We start from the raw sequence: 20,393 nt of genomic DNA, 5'->3' as shown, positions 1-20,393 counted from the left end.
GATCTGTAATAAGGGCTACAGATAAGGGGCGTACAGGCGTAATGTATGCCTAAAAATCAATGAAATACGACACAATATATAATTTCAAGCGTATCATGTACGCACATAAATACCTGTTTTTCTCTAATATAGAGTTTGATAGCTGCAAATTTGTTTAATATTTTAAATAACAAACCACATCACCAACTCGCTCACACAAAAATGTGTCAAAATTCTCAGTACTCCTCCATTTGCAATATGAGGTGTAAGTACACCCACACCCCCAAAAGTTATCTGGATCCCTGTGTAATAGTCTGGGCTTGTGCATACTTGCATGCCTGTACAGCCCCACCCCAACCCACCCATGCATGCCCCTTCTCCCCCTCCTTCCTTCTGTCTCTCTCTCACTCATTCACTCACACTCTTACTCTCACTCACTCACACACACCAACACACACACTAACACAAGCACACACAGATGAGATGCACACACACCAGCACAGACACACACAGAGATGGACTGACTGACTGAGTTTGGTTTTACGCCGCTTTTAGCAATATTCCAGCAACATCACGGCGGGAGACACCAGAAATGGGCTTCACACATTGTACCCATGTGGGGATTCGAACCCGGGTCTTTGGCGTGACGAGCCAACGCTTTAACCATTAGGCTACCCTACCGCCCCCACAGAGATAGAGACTCACACTAAATACACATCACCGTACAAGTAGAGTAATATTGAATATGGCGTCATACCCAATTTCGGCTCACTTTATGATGTACCAAACTATTATTAATACGATATGTCTGAGTCTTCAATTATTAATAATCACAAAAATGTCTACAGATTCAATAATACTGTGTACACTGTGTGGATTTGTGTGACGACCAGACGGTATTCACACATTCATAACCTCTGACACTCAGCTGGGTTATATTGGTACATTTTGTACTGTTTATCTCAGAAAGACCTAGAAAGTTTGCATTTTAATCTCATCTTGTATGCCTCACCATTTTGTTGCCTCTGGAGGAGTGTTCAGGAAGAGTGTTCAAAGTAACTAGTTTTGTTTTAGCAAGTTCCTTTTACTGAAACTTGTATTTATTAAATATTATCTTTTTGTGTTCAAATACCCAAACTTTGCACTTCTATTTCTCTTGCACTGAGATACTTATTTGCCAACTAAACAAAATTTTAGATTGATGTAGCAATTTTTACTGGAATCTGTCTTTGAATGCGGTTTTACAGCATATCGACATAACAGCAAAACATTTTTGAAACTATAGGAATGTTTCAGAGACAATTTATTCCTATGCACTGAAGGTACTTCCGGCAGATAACATACATATCAATGTATTCATGGTACAGCTCATCAACAGGACTAATTGCAATTAAATATTTTAAATTGTACAGTTAAGGCTGTGAGTGTCGTACTCACATGATAACAGACAAAACCATCTGTGAATTATTTGTGACGAAAAATGATAATTTGTCCCAAGAATGCAGCAAGATCTCTAAATGGTCAGAGAAGAATAATTAGTTCATTTGCAGAGACCAAGCTTTTGCGCCATCCCTTGTGTCATATTTGAGAGAAAAATCCATTTCCGTTTCCATTGTTCCTTTAAATGAATATTGAATTATCGAAACTCAAAGCCATAACTAACTTTGCTTCCTTTTCTCGAGGGATTGTCACTGAAATAAGTCTCTGTTTGGTGACCAATTATTCAACAACCTTGGCCGTTGTCGTTAAATAACTGTAACGTGACACCCAAATTTTAAATAAGCAATGCGTTATTTACCAGCTGTTCGATTCGGAATGGCTGAAAATAACCTGCTCTAGGGTCATATTGAGATGATGATAGCAGAAATGGTTATTAAGGGAAAATAAGTAACTCCATAAGTGACAACTTGATACAAAGCAAATTTCTGGATAATGATTGACTAGCGAAATTTGACTACATATCTCCAAGGCATAGCATTGACAATGTCCTATTTCTACACCTTCAGAATCACACCATATCTTATCTTACGATGTACGTTACCTTGTCCAGACAAATTAGTTTTATTGGATGGCGATTCCGGTCAATTTAGCCTCTTTCCTGTTAGTCTATCAAGAGTACCACAAAAAGCCCAGAAGCCTTAGATCGCAAGCAAATTACCTAACATTGTTGCCTGGGGTAGCAATTACATTCTACCCTGGCAAACGCGATCTGTGATGAGCAGCTGGCTTGTGACAGAGGATTGTGGGTAATAGCGTAGTCATTGCAGCTGAAATTTTAGTGCAAGAAGGAAAGTGACAGAGCGAAACCTGCTCCAGTAATTAAAACATTCCAGTGATGAATGACATTTTGAACATTTAAAACTTAATATTTATAACATTAATATTCATTATACTTTAATTTCAGACACTGTATCAATTTTTGATTAAAATATAGGCTTTAGATTGAAATGTAGACTTCAGATTGAAATATAGACTTCAGATTAAAATATAGACTTATGGAAAATATTTGAAGACAATTTGATTAAAATGTTTTTAAACGTCAAATAGAAAGGAACCCAGAGAATACCATCACCTTTAGTACTGTAGTATTACTTGATATTCTGTTATTTTAGGTCTATATGCGAGATTGTATTAACTTGTATTTAACTGTTTTTGAGAGGGTGTATTGTGTATCCAAAGTCACACTCATTAAATTACCTTGAATTACCTCTTAATTACGTCTGAATTCCACTACTGCTAGGACTGTTCTTTTCCGCGATACTTTGGTCAGTTTTAGTCATCATGTAAGTATGAATATTGGTTAGATATTATAAATCTTTGTTTCTTGAATGTTTTCTGTGGCGCAACAAAGAGACCTAGTTTGCATTTCACAGATGATTGAATGATCGAATTGGACAAATTGACAATTTTTGTAATTTTAAGGAAAAAATCGGAAAAGAAAATATGCCCTTTCATTAAACAGGTGATGATTTTTTGCACCGGAATGTGAGATCACATGTGAGGAATTTCTTTGAATTTGAACTTTTTACAATTATCATCTCTTTGCCAATTAATCTCTCTCAAGTTAAAAAAACCAAGGTCATCAATAAATGGTCTGTGTGCGGGACACAATGTGACAGCCAACTCAACCCTGAAATATTACAAATTTTGTTTGATGTTGGATTGTGAACATTGCATGAAATTGAACAAGAAAGCATTCTCTTGTCATTAATGATAATCTCAGTTTTCAAGACGAATCAGCTACGAGCATTTCTTGTCCTATTGTTTCAAACTGCATCGAATAAATCAAACATTCAATAATGGCTGTTTATCTTTTAAATTTATCAAAAACTATCACCAAAATTTTGAATTATTCCAATTATGAAATTTCATTATTTTGAAATGCAAAACTAAAATCGTTCATATATGAATTCAAATTCATGTTTTAAAATTTGGCGAAATCCATATATGAGAACTCCCTGCAGCTGTTGACAAGTAGGAATTGGGCTCCTGAACCAAGTAAGGAGATTAGAGGTGTGCACCTGAACTGTAAAGCCCCAGGTGGCACTGGGCAGTCAATAATATTACAGTGGAATAACACTGGCGCAAGAACACACACACATCTCTCAAGAAGGAACTCTTCTTAATTTCCTAAGGAAGAGACGTTTTACCGTTAAAATTCACTTGGCATTTGTATGTGAAGCTATTTTGAAGTCATTGCATGATTTTACATGTCTTGGAGGGTTCAGTATTCCATATGCTCCATGTCTGAGAATAAGTAAGGTAAATGAATTCAGCCACATATGTCTGTGGCATTATGCATGTGGACTGTGTTAGATGGAGCTGTTTTTCTGTTGATTTGGTAACTATTCGAGATAGTCCACACTCTTTGCCTGCTTTTAGAGTCAGTTCTTACTAATTTCAAGAGCCAGAAATTTGTTTGCTGATGGTTGGGAACATGTATAGAGAGTGACCTTACATGGAACCATGTGATAGCAATGTCTGTGTGTAATTTGGTAACTATGGAAGATATTCCATAGTCTTCTTCCATATTTTTAGATTCAGATTTTACTGATTTCCACAGCCATGAAGTCGTTACCAAACAGAAGGGAACATATCTAGAGGGTATGACATCACATGGAACCTTTTGATAGCATTCACAGTGCAATGTGTTGCTATATGCCTGAAATACTACTGATGGCACGTTAAATATTAACTCACTCACTCACTCACAGTGCAATGTCAGTGTTTACTTTGGTAACTATTGAGGATATTCCATACTCTGCTTTAGGGCTCCAATTTTACCGATTTCTAGAGTCATAAAGTTGTTCCCAAACAGAAGGGAACATATGTAGAGAGTATGGAACCATGTGCTGGCATTCACAGTGCAATGTCAGTGTTCGGTAATCTGTTTCTGGCAATGTGGCAAGTTGTCACTGCATGACAGATATAGAGTCTCTTGCACTTGCGATGATATTTCCGTGCTTCCGCCTGCCAGGCTGGTCACATGACACCCAAGGACAGGTCGCACGCATAAGGGTCACGTCGCATAAGGGTCATTAGGCATTGATCATTAATATAGTTGCCTGTAACGTTAAAGCGAAGAGATTACACAAACATAAAGAATCCATGCAATACTCTCTTCCCTTTTTTAATAATAGCTCATGTTTTTGACCTTATTTGAATGGCATTTTTCAATTTTTGTTCATAAAGGGTCAATTCATTTTTAATATCTCGACATTTTGATGACAGCAGTTGGGGGTTAACCCAACCTATCCAGGAGACCCATCAACTGACTGCATCATTTCTACCAAGTAATAAGGTTTTATGTCCAATTTTATGCAAACAATACAAAAATAAACTCCGGAGTGGGCATTGATTTTGCCCCAATTTGTTTCAGATTCCTCCATGTTTTTGCCCCATGTTCCTCCATGCCTGAATATAGTCTGTCAGAAATCGTATTTGGGAATCTGTCCGTCGTCATGCCGCTAGTCTCCCATTGATTTAATGATTTCCACTGAATCCGTGGGGTCAGTAGAGGACTTTATTAAATGGACAGAGAAATATTTTCTTTCCAATTAGAACATATTTTTTCATTCAGGTTGAGCAACCTCTCTCTCTTTCAAATCAATATTTTGACAAGAAATATCGTACACATTTGTGATGTTATTGTCCAGCACATAAGGCAGATATTTGATTGTCTGTCTCTGTATTTGTTCTCAAGGACTTTTGTGATTTTCAATTGACAGGGGTTTCGGGATTATTAAAAAAGAAAAATAGATCTATTTGATTCCTAATTCCTCTCTTCTTACTTCATAGTTTGTGTGGGTGAGGTCTGGTTGATTTTCAGTCAGTAAAGCTTTCAAACTGCCCAAATCCTTCTTCTGACAGTGGAACAACAGCTCTGTTATTGAAACAATGGAGACAAGGGAAGATAATTGTGAATGCCTGTCGTATCTTCTGATGATGATATATGAATGCTATATATCACACCAGGAGCACTTCCTTCTGCATGCAAGGCTCGCATGTTACTGTAAGAATATATCCTGCACTTTATTCTGACATAGCAGTTTTTTCCCCACTAAAAAGACCAATTTCATTTGGAATAAACTTTGAAAAACATTCATCTTAGATATATATTTTACCTTTATCAACCAAAATGTATTGATTTGCAAATAATCGTGAACCATTAAATATGAAATGTGTGACCAACTGAGACCAGTAGTACCAGAAATGCACAACATATTCTGCAGATCAGCAAATTATGTATGAACACGTAAATGTCTTTTTACCATGTGATAAACTTGTATATAGCATTCAAGAAGTATCCTGAACCGATGATCAAGACATATTAGTCCTGCTTTTGTGCACTTTGTATATCCATTTTTTTATTAAAAATGATTTGAAAAAATGTCAATGCACCGTGTATTTATTGACATGATAACATAATAAGAAAAAACACCCTTGGATGAAGCTTACATCATGAATAGATCTCTCTGTGATAAAAAAAAACTTGGTTCCATGATGTACATGGATCTAATTTAACCATTTGTACCTTCCACCGACTCATGGATCGAAGTTTTTCTGAACTTCCTTTGTATCACGTGGTTCACTAATGTGATCTGCAAATGCATCTCTCGTATAGCCATGTATCGCAGCATAGTGTTTAGTATTCCAGATCTAAACTGCCATCATTCAGCCAATCACGTAACAGACTGGCCTTATAACACAATAATCAATACTGATTGGACATTGACCTAACACTGCTTAAATGCTGTCTAGCATCGATCCATTTCTGTATTTTTATTTTTTTCTTGGAGACTCTGTCTATTGAGTTGATTTGCAAAATCGTCTCGGTGTGTATACATTTAGGTCAACCAGGTTTATAAATAACAGTAAAACAGGCACTTATGGAGCACCATTTGAACACGATAGTGATAATAGATGCTTATGACGGTAATACAGTTTCGGGATCCAAATTAATCATGATTATGATAATCATAGCTGTCATCACCAATGTGATGTGCCGTTTAAGCACAGCCAGCAAAGCCTTATGTGGTATCTGTTTATGCGCGCTGTCATGTATTTTCATTTGCAATATGAGTGAGAAAAATCAGCCGAATATATCCCCTACACCCACAATGCACTACTGTGACAATATACAGTATGAAAATCAATAACTCTGACCAGTTACTGATGCATTCCAGTAACTTGGCAAGCAAACATATCCATTTCAGTATTCGTAGTTGGAACCACGTCATATACTTCCTGTGTGGTGAATGTCATACTTATTCTGCTCCGTGCATGTATAGAAACTGACATCATGATCACGCAATACTTGAAATCAATGGCCGATCATACGTCGACCTGGCAGAACGAGGCAGGGGACACATCAGATCAAACCAATAATTGCCGCAGAATTACCCTGCCCCTCTGTCTTATCATGAGGGTGGCCTCTAATGAAGGGCGGTGCCCACCAGCAGGTTGGGGGGGAGGAGAGGGGGGGACCTTGAATTTGCTTCATTGACTTCACCTTGTGTCAACATGCTTAAAACGAACATTGGATAAGGATGCTTGGGAATTTCATTGTAGGGAAACTGAATCTGATTGTGGAAATCATGACCTCTTTAGGTCTGTATCTAACCTGGTGCATCTTGGGATCTTCATTGTCCTCATGGCTTAAAGAGATGTGTCTCATTTTTGAAGGTTTCAGGACTGGGGTATATCATACTGTTTGTTTTTATTTCATCAATGAGAATTACTGACAGTTATGCTTTTTCCATTTTGCTCAAGGGAATGGTGCTTATCAGTCCCGGAAAACATTACAGTGATCAAGGCCGTATCAGTTGTCACATGGGTTTTGTTGGTGGACAGGGCTATCTCTAAACTTAACCAGGGCCATGTCAGCTAGTGCCAGGACTCACCCATCTCATGTGCTTACACATCGACTCACGACAGCTGTAAATCTATCACTTTGTGAAACTTACCCCAGAATATGGACGTCAATTATTTTTGACTCTTGCTCAAGAATTGTTTGATAAGGAGTCCTCCGTAAGTTTTCATACTGGTTATGGTTGGCATGAGGACACATCAGTGACAATAATGATGTGTGATGCAATTACCTATTTTGATCAGTGCCACTGTTTCTTTGGTAGGCGGAACGGTAGGGTAGCCTAGTGGTCAAAGCGTTCGCTCGTCACGCCGAAGACCCAGGTTCGATTCCCCACATGGGTACAATGTGTGAAGACAGTTTTGTAGTTTTCCCGCTGTGATATTGCTGGAATATTGCTAAAAGTGGCGTAAAACTAAACTCACTCACTCACTCTTTAGGTTGGCAATTGACTTGTCTTTGCATGTGTTTGTGATTTCTGGTACCTGCAGGATACACTTTCTTTTTCACAAACACCTAATGTCATCACTGTTCGATCATTATTCCTAAACCATTGCTTTAATACAGCCAAACTAACAATGCTTTTAGTTAAGATTTCTTTTCACTCTGCTAATGTTTCTTTCCCATTTGTTTACACTGATTTAATGATGTTTATCATGATTAATATAGCAACAATCCGAACTGAAAGTGAGACTTAATTTCAGAATGCATATTTTTCTGTATAATTAATTGGCATGTATCTGTGGTTTGTATTGGCCTGACCGATGTACTGTCAAGTCAAAGGACATGTAAAAATGACCAAGTGTGTGTAAGTGATGCATCTCATACGGCTGGCCAAAAAAACAAACTGCACTGACAGATGCAATCATTCAACAGCGCAGTATTTTTTTCTTCGGAAAGTTATATTATTTCCTTTCTAACAAATTACAGTAGGGTCAGAAGTTTGTAAGATTTGGTAAAAAGTACTGTCTTAATTGTTATGTTGAAACCCAATCTTGTGAAAGCTTTCAAGCTTCTAGTGATGAAGGAGAGATAATTCTGTTCAAAATCTTTAATTTCCTCAACTTTTTACTCGTTTTATAAATTCTGGCACAAACTTGACTTTTGCCATATCCTTCTTGTAGAAAAAGGGTTCAAAAACATAATCTAGCTGACGTATATCTTTTCAAAACATTTGATTGGAAATAATATCCCAAACTTTTTTGTTGTCCTCCGTCATTAGAAGATGCAAAAATTCAGATTACAATTTCTTTTGGTCATCGTTGAGAAAAGATTTGTCATTTTTTTCGTTGACACTAATTGACATTCTTAAAGATCGAACAGATGCCGACACCTAAAAATGCTGAAGTTTAAAAAATGTCTGAAAAAGTGTGAATTTCCTCTTGTAGGAGAACATATTTAATTCTTAATTTGCATCCCTTTGTGCGTACCCTTTCATCTACAGCAGACTCTCAACATAATCAAAGTGAGCGGTTCTGTGATGGAACCTCTTCCAAAGGCAACGAGTAAATATGAGCATTTCGGCATTGGTTTTACAGTTTCTGGCTATTCTGATGTCTGTGATTCAGCGTAACAAATGTATTTGTGTTGGTAGAAAGACGTCTGCTCCAACTTTTGTAAATTTGAGACCAGTTTTGTAAATTTGAGACAACATGGAATGACAGGAGGAAAATGTTCATTTTATCGCAATTCAACGTTTGTTAAGCTATGTTGTTTTGGCAACTGCTGTATTTACACTAATTGAACTCAACACAGTGGTTTCAGAAGATTGTTTCAAACAGAGATGTCTCATTTGACTGTTTCAAACAGACAGAAGATGTTTTTCAACTTCAAAATTCACCTAATCACCAACCATATCTGTTACTCAGCATGACATAAATGTTTGGAAGTGCTCTTCAATTAGTGAAATATTTTAAGGAACTAGGAAGAGGAAATGTCTATTTTATTACTTCACGATTTCTTTACCAGTCGAAATATCTTGTGGCTTCCATTACTTTCAGTCTGTTGAGACATATTGTCAAACCAGGGTCTCAAACTTTTGCTACTTTTTTATCCATTTTTTATCAGCGATTACCATGTTCTTCCTGAAAGCCAATAACGATTAAAAAGGGTGCTCAAAGTTTCAAGCATGTGCTAGAATGCTGGTTGCAATGTTCTGATATGTCCGTCTGCTTTTCATTTTCCATTTTCCAAGATGATCCATTGCGACAGCTTGGTATATTAGCATGTTTCCAGCCAGAGAAACAGAGATCTTTCAACATGGGTTCTCTTTAGGGTTATGCCACACAGACGTAACACATCCTACGACTAATGGCTTCAACACCTTGCACTTGCAGTTTTGAGACAGCTGTGTTTGTTTGTGTAATTACTCTCTTGGAATGAGTACCACGTGGTCAACACTCAACCATGTTTTCGCAGGTGTCCCTTTGTGGACTCGTAACATTTCCACATGCAACATGCGCAAATGGCATCATTTAACAAATTTTGAATTGAAAAAAGATGACCCTGGAGGTCATCTATGAGGGTGGCACGGGGAAGGTGTCCTGGTGCACTTTGTTGCCTGCAGATTCGGGAGCTGTTGTGGGGTAAAGTTCTTCCAGTAAATACAAATCTGTTCCGAATGCATGAATTGTTGTATAAATATACAAAAACGGGCATATGCTCGCCTTTTGCTCAAATGAACATTAGTTTCGACTGAGGGTCCCTCTAATGATGTTGATGGTGAAAAATCATTTTGAATAAACAAGCTAGATTTCTGGCGTCTGCTTTGAACATAAATCTGTACCTGGTTGAGTATATCGTGTGGGTGGGATAATGGTGTTCCCCAGCTTGTTAGAAGTGTTGACAGGAGTCTGTGTACTGGCAGTGGAGAGTTGGAATAACAATCTGTTGTATTTTGTAAGCTGATAACCTCATCATTGGGACATACTGGAAACTCAGAGCAATGTGTTAGGATGATATCACTGAATGTACTTTGGTTAGATTTCAAATCGAGATAACCTCTACAGATTTTTTGTTGTTTCATTTGTGGTCTCTGTCTCTGCCTGTCTGTCTGTCTGTCTGAGTATCTTTGAGTCTTTGTGTTTGTGTATGGTGGGTCTCGATGTCTCATTGTCTTTGTGTTTGAGTGAGTGTGTGGTCTTTTCGCTAATTCAATCACTTGTCTGCCCTAACACTCACTCACTCAACCACCCTCACTCACTCACTCAACCACTCATTTACTCATCACTCATTCAGTCACTCACTCACCCACCCACTCAGCCAGAGAGGTCCCTGTGTCCCATGACAGGTGATTCAGAGAACAGTCTGTTTCTAACACATAACACAGTTAACTGTATTAGCCTTCGAAATGTTTTTCTGGTTTGCGTTATGTGGACATAAAAATAATACTTTTATCAATATCTCTGCTCAACAGTGTTGACTCATACCCCGTATTTATGGCAGAAATGGGAAATGTCAAGAATAGAAAATTTTATATTAGAACTCCAATGTCATAAATTCAAATACTATTTTAAATTGATAATGTTTGTAAGACAAAAAATGACAGATTTTCCATTTTGTGATCATCGTAGAGCAGTCTTGTGTTACGAAGAGTGCTTTGAGGTAATCACCCAAATATGGCCTCAGGAAAAATGCATCTATACAAGACATTCTTCTGGCCGAGAGAACACCGAGCAAATAAATCACATGAGCTACCGAGTCTTTTAGAAAAACCAAGAAAGTTAACCATCATGTGATACTACAAGTGATGAATTATTTCACAAGCTATAGTGTTCATTAAATGACTATGCATCATTAAATGAAAAAAGTTAACGGGCACAGAATGTCATTTAGTGTCGCCCTCTACAATTACGCAAGTGTCTTGACAATTTTACCCCGCGTTGCAAGATTACCCGTGCGATCAGCTGTGTGCTTGTATGCCATGAATCCTGACATACCTCGTTAACAAAATATCGCTGCTTCGGCAGGGAAGATTTTTGCCAGTGGTTCAGATAAGATATCTCCAAGATTCTAGCTTGCATTTGTTGAGCAGCAAGGCAACTTAAATCTCATCTCCGAACGAGGACATAGTTAGGGCAATGCTGCCATTTATTCATGAATCCATCGGGGAAAATACAGTAATGTTCGTGATGCGTTTACTCTGTTATTTAGCATTAATTGACCCGTGACCTTGAAAGGCATGACGAATGTCAAACGGCGGCTACCATTCAGTTTCCCTTAAAGAAATGATAAATAATGTAGGCATATCACGTTTTGTTTCAAGGAAACCTTTCAATGGTTATTCTGTGTGGCGACTATGGCTAATATGGTAACATTTCCTGTCAACTAGTTTTAACTATGATGACTTTTTATTGCTTGCAGTCAATCGAGGGTAGAACAGATCATTTAGTTTGTTCAACACTGTCACCCTCGGAGTTTCATTCTGACATAAAAATGGCTTAGCCTGTCATCCAAAACCATCAGATACCTATTGATGTTGGCCAGTAGAGATGAGTTGCGGATTGGGAAAATCATAAACATTTTTCTGTTGATTTCTCTCTCCCTTCCTTAATGTTTGATTGAATTTGTGAAAAACTTTTCTGAGATATGTTAGGGCAAATATCTTCAGCATTTGAAGCTTTTGTTATCCTTTTCTTCCATTTTTTTCCTTTCAAGACCAGCATATGATTGTGGAGAAGCACTTAGAAATAAAATTCAAATGTTACTTCAGACAAAGAAGAATTGAATCATCTTTACTGGAAAGAATCAGAACAATATTGACTGTTTCGAATTTCAGAGAAGGACATGAACGATAAATATTACCCATCCATTTCATTTACTGCTTGGTTCGCCTACTTTTTGGATTATAACAAAGCATGTGGGAATTTGAAATCCAATACAACTCTCCTCAAAACTACTTTAGATGATGTAAACTTTCCAGGAACTATGACGCTTTCATCACATTTATAGGAGACCTATTTTCCTAACAATTTCAAGAATATTTTGTCTAGGATGAATCTATTCAGAAAGTGAGCATAAATATTTTGAAAGAATGCACTTAAAGGACATGTAATATTTACCTAGTTGAAAAATGATGCTGTTAATAAACACGTTCTTCCTTCATATCTAATCCTGCCAATTCCGCTTTATTGTTCGAATGGAGGAATGGCAGAGCTGCATTTACAACCAGGGTCTAGTGACAACAGGAGTGAATACATATTACATGTTCTCATAATATTCGCATTGGTTAGAGTGTTGACAGTTCCCCTTTCAGACGTAGAAATCGTTGGAATATGTCCAACAGTATATGTTCAGGGGTTTTTTTTCGATTGAGGGTACGTGGTGCAGTATTGTGCATCTTTTGCTCCAAATTCACGTTTAAAAAGTTAATGAAAGTTTTTAAGGATATTGATTAACAGCAGCTGGTGATTGTCGTGTGAATATTGTATGAGTATATGGAATACTTGAATGCTGGAATACTGGGTATCAGACAGTTATATAAGGATGAAAAACTGATGGAGTTAGTATGACAATATACTGAATAATATGGTGTAGAATTCATAACACACTCTGTTTGTCAAATTTGAATGGTGTTCGGAGCATCAATATATATATTTATAACTTGTTGTGCGCGTAGCATTAAATGTGTTTGATAAATGTTAGAAAGCAAGAAATTGATTATTATATATTTCATTAATTATGTTTACAAATGTTAAAAGTGACACATTCTAATGTTTATATTTCCCTTTATTTGATAAATGATTAATGGAGACATCTTGGGTACAATGACTGTAGATGTATTCAATTCACATGAATTCTGAATGTTCAGTACAAGAATATATATTTTAAAGTCATGTTGATAAAAACTGAAAACACTTTCCATTATCATGAGAAATCGCTTCTATAATAGAGTCGAATGTACAGTTCCGAATATATCATAAGTTTGTGCTTATGAGGTGAGGTGAGGTGAGGTGAAATTGGTTTAACGTCGCGCTGGAGAATATTTGGCTCATATGACAACGTGCATGCGTGTGTATGTGTATGTGCGGCTGCTTGTACTAGCCCAGACTGAAGCTGGTTTTAGAGTGCTAGCTCACTGAGATACCATGCCGCAGTGAAGCATGAATACCCCACTCAGACACATTATACTGACTCCGAGCTGACCAATCCTTGATGTACCCATTAATGCCGAGCGCCAGGCATGGACCATCAAGTACCATATTTAAACGTCTTTTGGTATGACGCGGTCGGGGATCGAACCCACGACCTTCTGCTCTCATATGTTTATGAACCACTGAAATAGTGATGATAACAGGGATTTACGTGAAGGAGAGTATATCCTCCCCACAAATTGTTCCCATCACAAACACATGCACAGGCAGGTCAAGTGTTCATATGAAATAAAATAGGGAACACATAGCAATTATTGTCATCTGTAGCAACTTCAGAAGCAGATATGCAGTGATATGGCTGGTTGAAAACCAAATAACTTATTAAGGCCATCATAGAAAGTTTTCAACAAATATTCCAGTGGTCGTTGAACTGGTTTCTGCCATGTGTACAGGAAGACAGAGATATGGCGGATTCTAATCTCCCCTGTGATGGCCATGTTTTGGACGATGATGCATGGCAGACCTACTTCTCTAATAGACATGTTAAACAAGGCTGCCGGTCCCCTGGCTCAAACCCTGACAAACTCATTCCAGTCAAATTTAATTAAAGGAGTCTTGTCACATGTGCAGATGTATTGTCTAATTAGAAACCACACAACTGTAAAAATATGCAAATCGGTCTGGGAAGGATGAGACTGAATAGGAAAACATGGCCGTTTTTGCAAACCCACAGAAATCAAAATATCTTGGCGTTTGATTTATGCAAACCAAGTCCTCTTCAGTCCCAATTAAAAGTGAATTTCTGGAGGAAAACAAATTATACATTGGAACAAATGAACACAGTTTGTGAAAATGCTATTGGATCTGATGCTTGGTTATTTTCGAAATATTGTCTTAGAAAACATGCTGATTCAATATGTGATATTACAAATGCTAAAAATAGCAGTTCTTGTATCTAGGGCGCGTCCTGTTGGTTTCTAAGACACATTGTTTACATTTTCATATGTTACACAATTTGTGGTGAGTTTCGGCTTGTATTCTCCTTCAAGTTGGTCTGGACGAATAGTTGACAAATATTTCGGCTGCCCAGATTACCATAAATGCATGGTAATTCTTTATAAATGTCGTCCAGTAAAAATTGTCAGTATTTTATTGTGATAATTTTCTATGATTTATTTTTCTCAGTTGACATGTTCAAGCTGACAACAATGCTATTTATTATGTTTGCATTCATCAATAGTAAACTTTGACCTTCACTGTTTTCCAAGAGTTCCCTGCTAAGGGGTAGGTTGGATCCTCTGTTGTCATAAATTATGTATAGACTAGAAATGGGTTTTAGCACATGATAATTACAGAGATCTGGGTTCCTTCAATATGGCCACAAGAACAAAGAAGGTGACAATACGTCACCAGTCGTCGCCCTGTAGTTGACACGCTGGAAGCTGATTGGTCAAAATTGTCACCACAAGGAGACGACAAGGAATCCTCCCGCGATGTGTTGATTCCCATTGTATGATCATAATCAATGACAAAAATGGAAGCTGATGTGGATGAAATTTGAATTTGAAACTTGAGATATGAACTTCAGACAGGGAATTTTTGTATGGTTGTTTTGAAGACTCATCAAAGATTGTAGTGGATCAGCTTGTATTGTCAGAGCCAGCTTGAAATTTCAGCATCATCTTGAAAAGATATTTATACTCACAGGATGAATAAGACTTTAAAATGTTGCATCTATTGTCATATTGTGTTTTCTATTTTCAGGTAAGACACATCTCGACTTGTTTGTTTCTCTGACAGAAGTGCTCAGGTAGGTTTGTTTTCAGATTGTTTTTCACTAACAAAAGCTGGTTGAAGTCGGTCGTGGTGATTCAGGGTTTGGACAGATGCTAACATCCTTTGCTTCTCATAGGAAGTGAATACATAGATCTGGTGGTCAGACTTGGTGACCCCGGTGGGGATTATGGGTAAGAATATACGTCCACAGCGACCTCGACTTGTCATACAAATAGACTGCTTGGATCTGGTGGTCAGACTTGGTGACCCCAGTGGGGATTATGGGTAAGAATATACGTCCACAGCGACCTCGACTTGTCATACAAATAGATTGGTGGTCCGACTTGGGGATTATCGGCTGTATATATAGCTAATATATAGAAACCTATGTTTGTTGTGGGTAACAAAGTGTATCAGGTGGTAAAGCTTGGTTGATTATATGTCAATCATGATGTCAATCACTGGATTGTCTGGCTCAGACTTGATTATTTGCAAACCGCTGTCATATAGTGAGAAAATTGCTGAGTGCGGCATTAAACAACAAGCAAACCTGAATAATAGAGACAAGATTTTTGATATGAAAATGAACAAGATCCTGCATACATGCATCTATATGTACACAATGGATATTAACGTGAAACAGTTTGCTTGGGTTCAGATTAATAATTAAATGTATTATTTTAAAACCAATGTTTCAGACTACATCCATCAAGGTATATCCTATTCATATTCCACACCTGATAATTGCACCAAGAATAAATTATTTTCGGATATATATTTCTTTAGATATAATGCACTTGCATCTCAAGCAATGCGTTTGAATTTAGTAACGTGGCGTCAACTTTTGGTTAATGTGTCCGAGTAGTTGCAAGGTTGTAAATACATCGAGATAATTGTAAAATGTATAACAGTTCCCAATAACACGAACCCATGAGAAATTGTGACAATGGCTCGGAGCATTGCTACGCGAGATGATTATTTTGAAGCAACATACGATACCTTCTTTGAAGTTTGACAATCATTTCAATATAAAAGATCACATATCCTCTTAAATACAACTGTTCAGCTGCTTGTAGGAAATTTAATAGTTCTCTGTAGTTGCAGGCAACAGGACTTATGCAATCTGTTTCTGCTGCCGAGTCTGCTTGAAGGACCAGAAAACAATGTTAACAATTATGATGCGTTGAGCTTTGTCTAACGACCACTATCTTCGACCATCAGTACATCACCATCTTCTGCCGCTAATTCAATAACAACCTGACACTACGGTTGCTAGAATTTGGAAATCATACTAATTTTGGCTAGATGTGTGTTTTTTATGTCATATGCTCACGGATATGATATGCTTTTGTTGTCCCGTTGTCATGGTAACATGGCTGTCCATGAAAGACTAGCTGTTTTATACAGATTAGAAATGCATCGCCCTTCATCATAAAAGCCTAGCGTTTCATAATGGCACTCACAGATTTTTGTTATGACCAACGTTCTTCAAGTCATGTGACCATCAGTCGAGAAGATTTTCATATGATTGATTTTCGGATCTGCATTGTGTGTCAACACTGGGGGCCTTGTGTCACGGGGGACAGCTTATAGCATATGAACTGTCACTGCTAAAGACACGTTTATTTATCCATCTGTCCATCCACATTTACACATCCTCCTTTCCTTCATGGTTATTTCAGTCTTTCCATCCTTTCATCTTTTTTTCTATCACCTCAAGTGCGCGAAACCATAAAAATGTTTTTAATGCACCGTCATCCAAGCTACCTCTCTAACAAAAACTTTTGAATTTTTCTTTCTGTTATTTACACAGAGCTTATTTCATGATTCTGGGGGATTTCAAATGCTTGAACATGTGAAATATATTTTTTGAAAAGAGCGTATGAATAATCAGACTACGTTATCAGATGATTTTGGTTTTGTGTTTTGTTTTATTTTATTTGTTAAATGCTGCACTCCCAGTATTTCAGGCATATTGCGTCAGTCTGTAAATAGTTGAGTCACAAATTGATTATTAGATTTGATTCCAATTGCTTCAGAAACAAACAATCTGAGTTACATAATAATGAAGTCTGTCATACAGACCCTGAAACAAATACACCCAATACAGCCCAAGTGTATATCATGTGGGGGCGGTGGGGTAGCCTAATGGTTAAAGTGTTGGCTCGTCACGCCGAAGACACAGGTTCGAATCCCCACATGGGCACAATGTGTGAAACCCATTTCTGGTGTCCCCTGCCGTGATGTTGCTGGAATATTGCTAAAAGTGGCGTAAAACCAAACTCAGTCAGTCAGTCAGTATATTATGTGGCATAACACTTCTGCAGTTTCATTTTATGTCAGTGAAGAAAGTATCACAGGTCATTTCTGTTATGTTTTGTTAAGAACTGTGTTTTTTTCCACTAAAATATGTAAATTCAGAGAACAGATGTTAGACAAATATTTCTTTGTCCAATTAACTTTCTTTCTTTAATTGATGAAGTGCACCATCTTTCTAACATCCACGCTCCATCTGAACCGTCCCTATTTGTTGTGTGAGTTTAGTTTTACGCAGCTTTTACCAATATTCCAGCATTATCACGGCAGGGGACACCAGAATTGGGCTTCACACATTGCACCCATGTGGGGAATCGAACCCGGGTCATCGGCATGATGAGTGAACGCTTAAACCACTAGGCTACCAATTGCCCCCCATATCTGTTGACAGTACAGTGATGCTTTAAAAAGCAAAATACATCCCAGTTTTGAAAATTGGATGAAAATCTAATTAATAATTCATCATGGCCTTACGGCCACTGTTGATCCTGGAGTGCTGAAGATTCATGTTTAGTCGGGGGTCTTTCTATTAGAATCACTGTAGGCAAAGTGCAGCATTTCCCCTCAACCTCTTTCTTACAGATCCCAAGCATATATTTTATTAACAGTCAACCCCATTCCACTCTCATCCCCCTCTCAGCTCAACCAGCCTATACTCATTCCCTTTTCAGCTCTGAAATGAAGAGACTGAAGGATTCCTTAATTCTCAAGGGTTCCTTTACGGAATTATTTTGATTCAGCCTTATACATAACAACACTATGTTGGTCTAGTCGTCAGCAGCCCGTCTCCTCTCATCTGACTCGTATTTGACTCATTGTGCATATCGGGTTCTAAAAAGCAGAATTCCGAGGGAATGAATGGAAGATTAATAACTTTGCATCTGACTGTGATAGACGTGTACAGTCATCTGTCCTTTACAGAGCAATATTCAAAGGCAGTGCGATGTTCAAATATTAAACTACTGAAATCTGAATTTGAAAATGTCTCTCACCTTGTATGTTATTACAATCGGAGTGAGGAGTTAGATTCATTGAAGTCAAGGGCAGTCTGTCACATGAATCGTATTAATCATTGCTAATGGAGAATCAAATATTAGAATATATCACTTTCATATGTCACAATATTGATTTGGTTGGAGGTATAGAGATTGTGTACATGGAAGGGAAGACATGGCAGGCGAATCTTCATCACTGTGTTGTACATCCTTAGTAACAGTTTGACAATGTCGTCGTCTGATGACATGTGGGGGGTTTCGTAAGGTCAAACAGCCACTGTTTTTGATACCGTTTGTATAAAATTGAGTGAAATGTTTGTTAAGGTCATGGGTATTTTGGGTCACTTTCCTCCCTTCTTGTTAGTTCATTCATGCCTGGTTTCAGCCCGGATCAAAGCCCTTTGTACTGAATAGCTCTTCATTTCTAGTTGTCACTGACAACATTTCCCCAGCATCCTCGCTATAACGCTGTTTAACTAAAAACCTTATAAAACAAACTCCTGTTTTGAAACAGGACACGATAACGTTGGCAGTGATGACATAGAATTTGATCATGTAGATATTTTAGTTGTAGGTGTACTATGTATGTTGATGGTCTTTTCGCATTATACTGAAACTGTTTGGTAGACACTGCACAGGTGCAAATCACCTTTAATTTGCATTTTGGGAAATGCTATAGAAAGTGAAGTACTTCATGCATCAGAAAATACGTCTTACAGATTTGAACATTCTGACACTCCCTTGGCTTGGTATAATCTAAGATTATGTGGATCACTGACAAGGGCTCGTAATACGTTTTTCTTCTCTGAACCCTCGTCATGTTCAATTTCTGCCTCCCCGATTTTGATAAAAGTTTAATGTGGTGGGCGTTATTTTGGCTTTACGACCATGTGAGGTCTGTAACCTCAGAATTATAGAAGCAGTGTATTGGAATCTCTTATTTTAATTCGTCCTCTTTAGTGTGACCTCTCCTGTGTTGGAGTTTTGTTTGCACAGTGTCGTGAAGCATCACTGTCGAAATCTATGAAAAATGAATGGCGAAATTCTTGACACGCTGTAATTATTTGTAAATATAATTTAAAGACTATTATAATCCTTTTCAAACTTCTTGTTCCATTTCAGAGTTTCAAATAGCCCATATTATAAGCACCACTGCACATATTTGTTTATAGGGCAAAGAGAGCAACATTTTGATTTAAAGATTGTGAGTGGAAGCAAGATTCCGGGTGTGATCAGTATTCTGTTTAATTTTTAGGATTAAATATTCCAACATGAAAAGGTGCTGCATTTTTTTCATGTAATTGACAAATAATAAAGAAAAAAATAACAAACTGTAATCTCTGGACACTTAAAGAAAAGGGTGACATATTTTCCTCCCACAATACACAGCATATGTAATTTGTTTTCAGTAAAACATGATCTTGTTTATATTTGCTCATGACATCACCCCCACTGAGAATCAAATAGCTGACCCTTCCAGGCTAAGTAGTCTACATTCAGGACATACATCGAATAAACCTTCGATGGATAGAACAAACATGAACTGCTAAATGAGCTTCATCTCCTTCGATTAAAGTCTATTCATACAAGTCACGTTTCCTGCTTCTCCAGTAAGGCTTTATTTTGATGAATAATAAGTTTAAACCTGCCTGTTTGGTTTTCTTAGAATTTTATGGAATTGTTTTGTATTTTCCATAATGCTGGCAAGCAGTATCCAGCAGTAAGCCCACCACCAGCTGGTCGGGTTTCTGATCCGTCAATTGTCCATTATAATGCCCTGTTTTCCCACAAACAAACATGCATGTATTTGCGACAATAAACACGTGAATACACCCTCTAGGTTCCTGATTCAAACAAAGTATTTAA

At 37.6% G+C, this 20,393-nt stretch overlaps 2 protein-coding genes and 1 long non-coding RNA gene across 3 annotated transcripts in view; 2 read left to right on the top strand and 1 right to left on the bottom strand.

The window, feature by feature from the left end:
• Window positions 1-20,393, top strand: part of LOC124262247 (cysteine--tRNA ligase, cytoplasmic-like) — a 299,881-nt gene that overhangs the window by 145,196 nt on the left and 134,292 nt on the right. The gene's annotated exons all lie outside the window — the stretch shown is intronic.
• The window catches only part of LOC124262248, a 156,559-nt gene that overhangs the window by 99,152 nt on the left and 37,014 nt on the right, over window positions 1-20,393 (bottom strand).
• LOC124262250 lies at window positions 159-19,463 on the top strand. Its single transcript, XR_006894532.1, has 3 exons — window positions 159-285; window positions 11,839-11,842; window positions 19,451-19,463. It is a non-coding gene; the product is annotated as an uncharacterized LOC124262250 (long non-coding RNA).

Source organism: Haliotis rubra, unplaced genomic scaffold (assembly GCF_003918875.1).
Source record: "Haliotis rubra isolate DU_JTF1 unplaced genomic scaffold, ASM391887v1 Scf83, whole genome shotgun sequence".
NCBI lineage: Eukaryota > Metazoa > Mollusca > Gastropoda > Lepetellida > Haliotidae > Haliotis > Haliotis rubra.
This window is presented reverse-complemented; position numbering and strand designations above follow the sequence as displayed.